Genomic DNA, 12,664 nt, shown 5'->3' with positions numbered 1-12,664 from the left:
TTCTGTAATCAGTCTTCATAACTGAAGTTGCTCATCCCTGGAACCATTTTTATAAACCTTTTTTGTACTCCAGTGCATTCATATTCTTCCTATAGTATGGTGCCTAGAACTCTGCACGTTATTCCAGCTGAGGTCTAACTAGTATCTTGTAAAAGTTCAGCATAACCTTCTTGCCCTTGTACTCCAGGCCTACTCCAATGAGAAAGCGGGAAAGTGGAACTGATCCACTTCAGATCAGCCATGATCTTATTGAATGGCGGAGCAGGCTCGAAGGGCTCGATGGCCTACTCCTGCTCCTGTTTCTTATGTTCTTATGTACTCCATGTCTCTACTAATGAAGCCTAGGATATTGTATGCTGTATTAGCATGTTGTAGCATGTATTAAACTTCCCACTTTATTAGTAGTGGGAAGTTGTGCGTGGAGCCTGAAGAGATAGGAGAGGCACTAAATGAATAATTTTCGTCAGTATTCACGCAGGAAAATGTCAACGTAGTCGAGGAGAATACTGAGAAACAGGCTTTTAGACTGGACGGGATTGAGGTACACAAGGAGGAGGTGTTAACAATTCTTGAGAGTATGAAAATAGATAAATCCCCTGGGCTGGATGGGATTTACCCTAGGATTCTCTGGGAGGCTAGGGAGGAGATTGCAGAGCCTTTGGCTTTGATCTTCATGTCGTCATTGGCTACAAGTATAGTGCCGGAAAACTGGAGGGTAGCAAATGTTGTCCCCTTGTTCAAGAAGGGGAGTAGAGACGATCCTGGGAATTATGGACCGATGAGCCTTACTTCTGTTGTGGGCAAAGTTTTGGAAAGGATTATAGGAGATAGGATTTATAATCATCTAGAGAGAAGTAAATTGATTAGGGATAGTCAACGTGGTTTTGAGAAGGGTAGGTCGTGCCTCACAAACCTTATCAAGTTTTTTGAAAAGGTGACCAAAGAGGTGGATACGGGTAAGGCAGTTGACGTGGTGTATATGGATTTTAGCAAAGCGTTTGATAAGGTTCCCCATGGTAGGCTACTGCAGAAAATGCAGATGCATGGGATTGAGGGTGATTTAGCAGTTTGGATCAGGAATTGGCTAGCTGATAGAAGACAGAGGGTGGTGGTTGATGGGAAATATTCAGCCTGGAGTTCAGTTACTAGTGGTGTGCCTCAGGGATCTGTTTTGGGGCCACTGCTGTTTGTCATTTTTATAAATGACCTAGATGAGGGTGTAGAAGGATGGGTTAGTAAATTTGCTGACGACACCAAAGTCGGAGGAGTTGTAGACAGTGAGGATGGATGTTTAAGAGATTGGTGGATAGGTTTATGGACGAAAAGGGATTGGTTTAGATTAGTGGGTCAATGTTTTTTTTTAAAAATAAGACTGGTCGGCGCAACATTGTGGGCCGAAGGGCCTGTTCCGCGCTGTAATGTTCTATGTTCTATGTTACACTTTGCAGAGGGACATAGATAAGCTGCAGAGCTGGGCTGAGAGGTGGCAAATGGAGTTTAATGCGGAAAAGTGTGAGGTGATTCACTTTGGTAAGAGTAACAGGAGTACAAAATATAGGGCTAATGGAAGGACTCTTAGTAGTGTTGACGAGCAGAGAGATCTTGGTGTACATGTGCGTAGATCCCTGAAAGTTGGCACCCAGGTTGATAAGGTTGTTAAGAAGGCGTACGGTGTGTTAGCTTTTATGGTAGAGGGATTGAATTTCGGAGCAGTGAGATCATGTTACAACTGTACAAAACTCTGGTGCGGCCACACTTGGAGTATTGCGTACAGTTCTGGTCGCCGCATTATAAGAAGGATGTGGAGGCATTGGAAAGGGTGCAGAGGAGGTTAACCAGGATGTTGCCTGGTATGGTGGGAAGGTCTTATGAGGAAAGGCTGAGGGACTTGAGGTTATTTTCGTTAGAGAGAAGGTTAAGAGGTGACTAATTGAGGCATACAAGATGATCAGAGTGTTAGATAAGGTGGATAGTGAGAGCCTTTTTCCTCGGATGGTGATGGCTAACATGAGGGGACATAGCTCTAAATTAGTGGGTGGTAATTATAGGACGGATGTCAGAGGTAGGTTCTTTACTCAGAGGGTAGTAAGGGCGTGGAATGCCCTGCCTGCAGCAGTTGTGAGCTCGCCAACTTTAAGGGTGTTCAAATGGTCAGTGGATAGGCACATGGATAACACTGGAATAGTTTAGGTTAGAGGGTCATTAGATTGGTTCCACTGGTTGGCGCAACATTGAGAGCCGAAGGGCCTGTACTGCACTGTACTATATTCTGTTCTATGTTCTATATTAATTGCTTTCTAACTGTCCTGTCACCTTCAACTACTTATGCACATATATATCAAATCTGTCTGCTCCTGAACCTCCTCTAGAGCGGTACCCTTTATTTTATATTGTCTCTCCATGCTCTTCCTCCTAAAATCAATCACTTCATCTTTCTCCATATTGAACTTCATCTGCCATCTATTTGCCCACTCCACTATCTTGTCCATGTCCTTTTGAAGTTCTACATTGTCCTCTTCACAGTTTACAATGTTTCCAAATTTTATATCACTTGAAAGTTTTGAAATTGTTCCCTGCACACCAAGGTCTAGGTCATTAACATATATTAGGAAAAGCAAGGGCCTCAACATTGGGGAAACTCCACTACAAGTCTTCATCCAGCCTGAAAAACATCTGTTAATCATTACTCTCTGTTGCCTGTCATTCAGTAAAGTTCCTATTCATGTTCTTTTTAATCCATGAGCACTAACTTTATTCACAGGCCTATTGTACAGCACTATATCAATGCCATTTGGAAGTCTGGCTGCACCACATGGACAGCATTGCTCCATCAACTTTCTCTTGTTTCCTCTTCAGAAAACTCCAAGACTAGCTTGATTTCCCCTTAGTACATTTGTGCCAGCTCTCTTAATTAACCTCTACTTGTTCATGTGACTATTAATTTAGTCCTGGATTATTATTTCCAGAAGTTTCCCCTTCATTGACTGACTTGTAGTTTCAGGGCTTCTGATCAAGAGTGTAATTCTCCATTTCTCTGGCATCGCCACTGAGTCTAAAGAAGACTGAAAAATTATGACTGTGCTTTGGTAATTTCTACCTTCACTTCCTTCAGTATCTTTGCCTGGATCTCATCTGGTCCTGGTCACTTGTATTAATGATTTGGATGAGAATATAGGAAGCATGATTAGTAAGTTTGCTGATGACACCAAGATTGGTGGCATAGTGGACAGTGAGGAAGTTTATCTCTGATTGCAGTGGGATCTTGATCAGTTGGACCAATGGGCTGACGAATGGCAGATGGAGTTTAATTTAGATAAATGACTCCTCCCCCCCTTCACCCCCCGCCCCTCCTGCCTCCCGGCATGCCTTTGCAGAGAGGATGAAGTAGAAAGGGCCGAGACCTTCAAGTTTTTTAGGTATCCAGATCACCAACAACCTGTCCTGGTCCCCCATGCCAACACTATAGTTAAGAAAACCCACCAATACCTCTACTTTCTCAGAATACTAAGAAAATTTGGCATGTCAGCTAGAACTCTTACCATGGCAAGCATTCTTTCTGGTTGTATCACAGCTTGGTATGGCTCCTGCTCTGCCCAAGACCGCAAAAAACTACAAAAGGTCATGAATGTAGCCTAATCCATCTCGCAAACCAGCTTCCCATCCATTGACTCTGTCTATGCTTCCCACTGCCTCAGCAAAGCAGCCAGCATAATTAAGGACCCCACGCCACCCTGGACATTCTCTCTTCCACCTTCTTCCGTCGGGAAAAAGATACAAAAGTCTGAGATTACCTACCAACTGATTCAAGAACAGTTTCTTCCCTCCTGCCATCAGACTTTTGAATGGACCTACCTCGCACTAAGTTGAACTTTCTCTAAATCCTAGCCATGACTGTAACAGTACATTCTGCCCTCTCTCATTTTCTTCTCTTTGAATGGTATGCTTTATCTGTATAACGTGCAAGAAACAATACTTTTCATTGCACGCTAATACATGTGACAATAATAAATCCAATCCAAGAGCTCCTGGGATACTGGATTGGCCAGAGCATCTGTCATTCAGTGCATCGAGCAAATTGTCATTAAGGCAATTTGGTCAATCACCCGATTCTTCCAAGGAGTGGTATTTAATTACTAATTTCAGCCAAGAGAAGGAGGATTCTAAAAACAATGGGAAAAAATCTTCTAGAAATTTAGGGGAATTCAAAATTTGTTGGGAAGTTGTGAAAATGGCAGGAAAAAGTGCACAATTGAAGCTGTAATTTCTGAAGCTGAATGATTATATTGAGTTGAGTGAAACTTCAAAGTACCCAGTGATACCTGCTGGATAATTTGCAACAGATTTAAACAAATTTCCAGGACATTTCTGTTCTTTTTACTGAGCAATCCTTCTGTCACATGCAGAGTCCTGGAATTCCCCGTATTTAACAATTGCTACTTTCATTTATAAAGCACCTTTTAAAATAGTAAAACATCAGAAAATGCATTTCACACGCATGTTATCAAACAAAATAGCACTGAGCCAGAAAAGAAAATATCAGTGCTGGGAGTTAAAAGATTAATTAAAGAGGCAAATTTTAAGGAGAATTTTAAAGGAAGGGAGAAAGGTGGAGAGACAGGGAGATTTAGCTTTGAAACACTAGCTAGCTAATGGCTCGGATAACAGTGGTGAAGCAACGAAAATACAGGATGTGCAAGAGGCCAGAATTGGTGGATTGCACAGATCCAGATGGTTACAGGCCCTCAAGGAAGTTATGGGTAGAGGGAGGCCACAGAATGATGTAAAAACAAGCATCAGCAACAAGTTTTCCATAAAAGAAAATGAAAGAAATATATACGTTTAATTGTAACTAATGTTTTGAGAGCAAACAGTTATGTTGTGGTAGGATGGGGGAACATGCTGTAAAATTTGCATAACTTAGAGAAGATCCCTCGTGAAAGGTTTGAACGCTCCTGGCCTAATCAGCATAGAATAAATCCAGAACTGTTTTCCCGTTAATGGCACAGTACTATGACACTTGTTAAATATGTGCAGTGAGCTGGCAAAAAGTTGATCTTATAAAGGGAAATTCAAGTGATTACAATATGCCCTTGAAAGACTTTTTTTTATATGAAATTTCTGTTTTAAGCTTCAGTTAAGTACTAGAGGTGTAATTTGATTTGTCTGTTTATCTTTCAGAGCCATCAGTCAATCATGTGGGCGTGAGTAAGACGACTGGCTCCACTTCCATTAAGGTAATCATCTCGTCAGTGACGCTGAATAACCTTGCCCTTATTTTCTTTGTTTGGAAACCCTTTAATAAAGTATATGTGTTGTACAATTGAGACTATGAACACTTAAAGACAACTGACATATGTTTAGCATTTTTGAAAAATTTTCACATGACTGGAAGGCTAAATATTTCAGTGTATTCAGTACTTTTCTATATGTTGTGCAACACTAGTGCTAAAATATTAGTCTGTAAATTAACTAATATGTAACTAATGTTTTTTTTTCTGTATACATCATTGATTGTCCAGATTTATATTATCCCTCTCCCCTTTCATTGCACACACCACCCTCACACCTTCCCAACTTGTTCTGCGTATGTTATGGAAGGTATATTTTGTTAAAGGAATATTCCAGGGTAAATTACTAAGTGGCCTAATTATTTATCCTTCTACAAAATATTATCATTATGACTTTGTTTTTAAAAGTTCTAAAGTGTGGGGTAAGTGGGTTCACTCCAGTTTTTTAGGGTGGGTTGGGAACATTGCCAGGGGTGGAAAAGCCAGCAGGCGTTCCAAAATGGGTTTTATGCCAGTGTGATTTTTCTGCTGGATTGTCCCTGCTTCCCACCAGTGATGTAATGGGCATCGGACATTTAGTATCAGGACCCCTATTTGAATGCATTTAAATGGCATTATCAAACTTTTATGCATGATAGCCCCTCCATGTTAAATTTGTGAATCACAACAGGTCCCCCACAATGTGCATTTGGTGAGTAGAACCTGCTGGAAGTGGGTGGAAAAGGGTGTCATGCCTGGCAGTTGCAGGAGGAAGTAGATCACTCATATAACTTCAGAAATGTTTTGTCTTAACAAGCAGACCTACTTAACAGTAGCTACTGCTGGCAGTATTTTTGAAATCCAACTGCCACAATTTTCCTCACTCATTTAAATGTCAGTTATCTTTTTGTCATTTTATGCTCCCATCCACACTACCTATTATGCAATAATTTTTGTGTCATCGGCAAACTTAGATACGTGAATCTATTTTATTATCTTTGTCATTAATAAATAATATGAATGCATTAAGCACCATCATACCCTTACAGGGGCATCAGGAGGCACTTCCTTCCAATTCAAGTAGATACCTGATTTGCCTATGCTTTCTCTTATGCTACCTAACCACTCTACTGTTCTGGTTAATAATTGCCCTTCATTTCTTTGAGCTTTTATTTGATTTGCAATCTGTTATGTTTTGCCACCTTCAAGCCCATGTAAACTGCATCCAATTTCATTCCCCTGTCGTTACTCTGGAGGCGAAGGTACTCATTTGTTGAAATTGCTGAGGCCTGGTTTTGGTTGTCCTCTGGCCTTTCTTCACAATTTAAATAGTTTATTGACACTCTTTACCTCTCAAGAAAGACATGCAGATGAGTTACTGAGGGGACTAATACAATTAGAACCATATCCTAGCAAAAACATTTTTCTGCTGCCCACCCATCCACTTCTAATCAGTACAATCTCAGTATTTGAATTAAACCCATCAAATATGCTGTCTAAAAGAGCATCTTGTCCAGGCCCAATCCCACACCCTATCTCCATAACCCCATGCATCAATCATGCCAAATCACCTAACCTACGCATCCTTGGACACTAAGGGTCGATTAGCATGGCCAATTCACCGAACCACATCTTTGACTCATTGAAAACCTTGCCCAATCGATGAAAATTTTAGAGAGTTAAGAAATGCCTATCCCTGGCAGGTCAGGAGCTTATGAAATCTCCCCACGAGCCCTGAACATTTGGTACCTATAGCATATAAGGGTGCTATGTTTTGTGTGCACGTATATGTTCATCCAGAATGTGGCACTTTTGTTACAGATGGAAAATACTCTTTTAAAAAGAAAAATGCCAGACATTTATCGATGGTCCTTTTTTCATCTTTGATTTGATCTGTTATTGTCACATGTATTAGCATATAGTGAAATGTATTGTTTCTTGCACGTTATAAAGACAAAGCATACTGTTCATAAAGAAGGAAACAAGAGAGTGCAGAAGGTAGTGTTACAGTCCTAGCCAAAGTGTAGAGAAAGATCAACTTAGTGCGAGGTAGGTCCATTCAGGGATGAAGCTTTTCTCGAGTTGGTTGATATGTGGCCTTAGACTTTTGTATCTTTTTCCTGATGGAAGAAGATGGAAGAGAGAATGTCTGGGCTGCGTGGGGTCCTTGATTATGGTGGCTGCTTTGCCGAGGCAGTGGGAAATGTAGACAGAGTCAATGGATGGGAGGCTGGTTTGTGTGATGGATTGTGCTACACCCTTTGTACTTCCTTGCGGTGTTGGGCAGAGCGGGAACCATACCAAGCAGTCATGCAACCAGAAAGAATGCTTTTTATGGTGCATCTGTAAAAGTTGGTGAGATGGTTGTAAAGAGAGGTTGAGGATGTCTGCAAATACCACCGCAGGATTTGAGTGGAAGTCTGGGTATCTCATCATCTGGCCAGTTGCTTTCCATGGGTTGACATTCGAGAAAGCTGCTCTGACATCTGCAATGGTAACCCCAGATACAAGTTCATCCAGGGTGGAGGGCATGCTCTCACTGACCTCTTGCTCAAAATGGGCGTAAAATGCATTGAGCTCATCAGGAAGGGGTGCATTTGAGCCAGCAATTTTATATGCCTTCATCTTGTAGTCTGTTATGTCTTGCAGACCTTGCCATAGTTGTTTGGGGTCAGTGTGGCTAGCTTGGGACTTTAGCTGGTCTGGTACTGAGTTTTGGCATCTTTGATGGATCTCCTTAGATTATATCTGGCTTTCTTGTATAGCACAGAAAGAAGTCTCACAACATCAGGATAAAGTCCAACAGGTTTATTTGATAGCACAAACCACAAGCTTTCAGAGCACTACCCCTTCATCAGGTGGGAGTTGTGTTCACAAACACCCTGACTTGAACGGCCCAGACCTGGACTTCAGCAAGCAGTTCCCTGTTCGTTCCTGTACATCCATGGTTTCTGGTTGGGGAACACATGGATTTGATTCTTTCATACACAGCCTTCCACACATTTACTAATGAAGTCAGTTATTGTAGTGGCATACTCGTTCAGGGTGGTTGCTGAGATTTTAAATACTGACCAGTCCACTGACTCCAAGCAGTCCCATTGGAGATCATCTGATTCTTCAGACCAACATTGCACGACTTTCTTTGATGGATTCTTGCGCTTCAGTTTTTGCTTGTAAGCCAGGAGCAGGAGCAGAGACTTGTGGTCTGATTTGCCAAAGTGTGGGCGGGCAATAGAGCGGTCAGCATGTTTGATGTTGTGTAGCAGTGGTCTAGAATGTTTGAGCCTCTGGTGGAACAGGAGACATGTTGATGGTAACTTGGTAGTATGCTCTTGAGCTTGGCCTGATTGAAGTCCCCAGCCACAATGAACAAGACCTCAGGATGTTTCATCTGAAGGCTATTTGTAGTTGTATGTATTTCGTCCAGTGCGATCTCCATATCCACGTGGGATGGGATGAAAACTGCCATCAGGATAACGGAGGTGAATTCCTGTGGAAGGTAGTAGGGGCGGCATTTTAAGGTCAGGTATTCTAGGTCAGGGGAGCAGAAACTTGCCAGTGTTGTTACGTCTAGGCACCACAAGGTGTTGATTAGGAAGCAGACATCACCTCCTCTAGGCTGCTATACAGTCCATTTGATGGAATGGGAAGCTTTATGGTTGTAGGGCGCAGTCTGGTGAAACAGGAGTAAGCCACGTCTCCGTGAAATGGAGCATACAGCAGTTCCTCAGTTCTCTTTGGAAAGTCAGCCTGCCTGTAAGTTCGTCTAGCTTGTTTTCCAGAGATTGGACATTTGCAAGCAGTAAGCTGGGGCGGGGTGGCCTTGGGACCATGTTGCTTCAATCTTGCCTGCAAGTTTTCCACACTTCCTGAAATGTCTGCTTCTTTTCGAGTCTGGGAAACGGTGAGAGTAGTTTGCAGTGTTAAAGGTATGGCATATCGGCTACAATGACATTGATTAGCCTATTACGCTTCTCTACAAGAACACTTGATTAGTGCCTTTAAAGAGACATCAGATTAGTAGTTGTCTTTATAACTGTGCTTAATTTTTTGAGTTATGTCATAGTAGATACCTGAGTATTGACAAAAAATTCCTCAGTTTGTGGTTATTGTCCGTGGGCATTTTCCTGGAGCTTTGTAGCCATGTTACATCTTTACATTGTAAAATTCTCAACAGTACTGCAACACAGTAAGCTTTTAAGAAAAATTGAAGAATGCAAGGAAGTTCAAGAGTGCACCTCAAAGTTTATTGATGTTACATGTCGTTACGACCGTAAAGATATTTGACTTAATGGTGCACTTCTGACTTCACAGCATTGGTAATTGTAGCCAAATACAGGAAGTGCATTAACCCAACCTCAAATGTGCTGAGTAGCATTTTTTATCCTGAACGCACAAATTGCAGACCTAAAACAGTTTATTCATGACGATGCTGATTTGATATCGTGGTATTGGTGAATTTGAAGATTTTGGCAATTTATCTTCAAAATGTTACCAGCACCATCAGCTGTACAATACAAGTTTCTCAGAGATTGCTTATAAGGAATCACAGGTTTTGGTTCCACTTTTGATCCAGGTATAATTTCTTCATGCAGTTAGTACCTTTTGAATCAGCCTTTATTTTGCACTTAAGATTTATTTCTGCTCCCATCCCTTTCCACAAAATGGATGAATTCAAAGCACCAATAGAAATAGCCATTATAAGAGGTGGTTGCAGAATGATCAGAGCTGGATACAAAATATTAAGGGTACTTGATTTTGAGAAGGGATAGACAAATAAAAAAGGAGGGTTGGCCTTGATAATGAAGGATGGGATAATAGATAGTGGAGCAGGAGGACCATAATCCAGAGAACCAAGATGTAGAAACAGTTTGGGTGCAGCTAAGAAACAAAAACTAAGCCCAGGAGTGTTTTCTTCCCCTTAATGAGCCTCTTGGTAGCAGTCATTGTGTTAGGTAGGGCATAAATCAAGAAATTAAAGTTGCATGTAACAGGGATTATGCAGTGAATGGGCAGTTTAATCTTCAGATGGACGGGGCAAACTAATAACATGGATGATGAGTTCATGGATTGCATGTAAAGCAACTTTCTAGACCACCGTTGAAAAGCCAACTAAAAACCGGTTATTTTAGTTCTACTATTGTACAATGAGATAAGATTAAATAATCTTGTCGTAAAAGAGTCGTGCAGAAGGCTAATAGAATTCTATGTTGAGTTTGAAAATAGTTTTCCAAGTTCAAAAGTATTAAAGCTGAATACAATAAATAGATATGAGAGAGTGATTGGCTGAGGTGGATTGGGAATCTAGATTAAAAGATATGCGAAACAAGCGATGGCAAATATTTAAATAACTCGCAATACTCAACAGATATCTATTCTCTTAAGATGTAAAGAATCTTCTGGAAAAAGGGTCAGCCAATGCTAACAAGGGTTGTTAAAACTAATAAAGATAATAAACTAAAAGATGAGATTTGTATACTTTATATCTGACTTCATACTAGAAGATATAAAAAATGTTCTGAAAATACAGGGGAACCAAGGGTCTAATTAAATCGAAATCCTTAATTTATAGTAAACGAAAATATGGAGAAATTAATGGGAGAAAAAATGGCGAGTCCCATGAACTTGATGGCCTGCATCCTAAATCATTTGGAAGAGATGAACAGAGAACAAAGAAAAGTACAGCACATGAACAACTCTTCAGCCCTCCAGCCTGTGTTTAACAAACTGATTGCAAAGATAGTGGATACTCTGTTTTGATATTCCAGAATTCCTAGACTCTAGAATGATTCCTGTGGATTGGACGAATGCAAGAAGGAGAGAGAAAGAAAAAGGGAAATTATTGGCCAGTCAGCCTGATGTCATTAGTGGGGCAAATGTTAAGACCTATTAGGATTGCAAGAATAGGATGCTTAAAAAAATCATAGTGTGATTAAGAAGAAAACTGGGCATTGATTTATAAACGGGAAGCCCTGTTTGACAAATTTATTGGCATTCTTGAAGGGTGTAACTAACAAGGTGGATAAATAGGAACCAATGAATGTAATGCATTTTGGATTTTCAAAAAAAGCATTCAGTAAGCTGTCTCATGGTTATTGCACAAAATTGAGGTTCATGGGCATTATTAATAGTGTGGATTTGTTAATGCAGAGTGTTGTAATGGACAGGTCATTCTTGGGTTGCAGGTTGTAACAAGTACGGTATTTCAGCGATCAGTATTGGGCCTCAACTATTTATGGTCTATAAACAATGATTAGATGAAGGTGCCAAGTGTAATCTATCCAAGTTTGCTGTTGATACAAAATTGCTTAGGAAAGTAAACTGTCAAGATTACATGATTAGGCAAGGATGTGACAAATTGAATATAGTGTGGAAAAAATGAGGTTAGTGGACTATTTTGCAAATGTTGAGGGGCTGGGAAATCAAAATTTTGAGGATTTGGGTACTGTTGAACACGAAACACAAATTTAACTTGCAGTAAGCAAGAAATTAGGAAGGCAAACACTAATATTAGCTCTTGTTACAAAATGTTTAGAGTAGAAGCGTAAAGAAGTCTTTCTAAAGTTGTACAGAGCCTTGGCAAGTCAAACAAAAGTGCATTTATATAGTAATTTCACAATCTCCAGTCATCCCAAAGCTCTGCTGCCTCACAGCACCAGGGATCCAGATTCAATTCCAGCCTCGGGTGACTGTCTATGTGGAATTTGCACGTTCTCCCCATAACTGCGTGGGTTTCCTCCGAGTACTCCAGTTTCGTCCCACAGTCCAAAGATGTGCAGGTTAGGTGGATTGGCCATGATAAATTGTTCCTTCGTGTCAAGGGGATTAATAGGGTAAATACATGGGGTTACGAGGATAAGATCTGGGTGGGACTGTCAATGCAGGCTCAATGGGCCAAATAGAATCCCACTGTAGGGATTCTATTTGGATCTGTAGGGATCCACTGTAGGGATTCTGTGATTCACTTTGTCGCTAATGAAATATGTTTTAATTGTAATCATGTTGTAATGTAGGAAATACGATCATCAATTTCCTCACAAACTTCTACCAACAGGAATATGATAATGATCAAATAGTCAACAACACAAAAACAGACCACGAGATAATGGCCAGGACATTAGGGGTAACTCCCCTGCTGCTCTTCAAATTATTATCACGAGATTTTGTTTTGCACGTACCTTAAGAGAACAGAAAGGGCTTTAGGTTAGTGTCTCACTCCAAAATCAGCATCTCCAGTAGTGCAGTCCAGTAAACCCTTAATGCTAATGATTGATTTTAGGTTCCCACTTAACTACATTTTCAAAGGAAGGCACACAAAATGAGTCCTCTCTAAGTTTAGAGCATTTTGACCATTCATCAGCAAATTAATGCAGAGGACCAGTGTACCATCAAGGCCA

At 40.7% G+C, this 12,664-nt stretch overlaps 1 protein-coding gene across 1 annotated transcript in view; it reads left to right on the top strand.

Annotated features, from left to right (window-relative positions):
- LOC145350898 (rho guanine nucleotide exchange factor TIAM2-like) overlaps positions 1-12,664 on the top strand; it is a 345,497-nt gene that overhangs the window by 42,668 nt on the left and 290,165 nt on the right. The window contains exon 2 of the mRNA XM_080200337.1: positions 5,179-5,234. The gene's annotated coding sequence lies outside the window, so the exon portion shown is untranslated. The remainder of the gene's footprint in view (positions 1-5,178; positions 5,235-12,664) is intronic.

Source organism: Carcharhinus amblyrhynchos, chromosome 12, assembly GCF_965287045.1.
Source record: "Carcharhinus amblyrhynchos chromosome 12, sCarAmb.v2.hapA, whole genome shotgun sequence".
NCBI lineage: Eukaryota > Metazoa > Chordata > Chondrichthyes > Carcharhiniformes > Carcharhinidae > Carcharhinus > Carcharhinus amblyrhynchos.
Note: the sequence above shows the minus strand (reverse complement) of the source record. Positions and strands in the feature narration are given on the sequence as shown.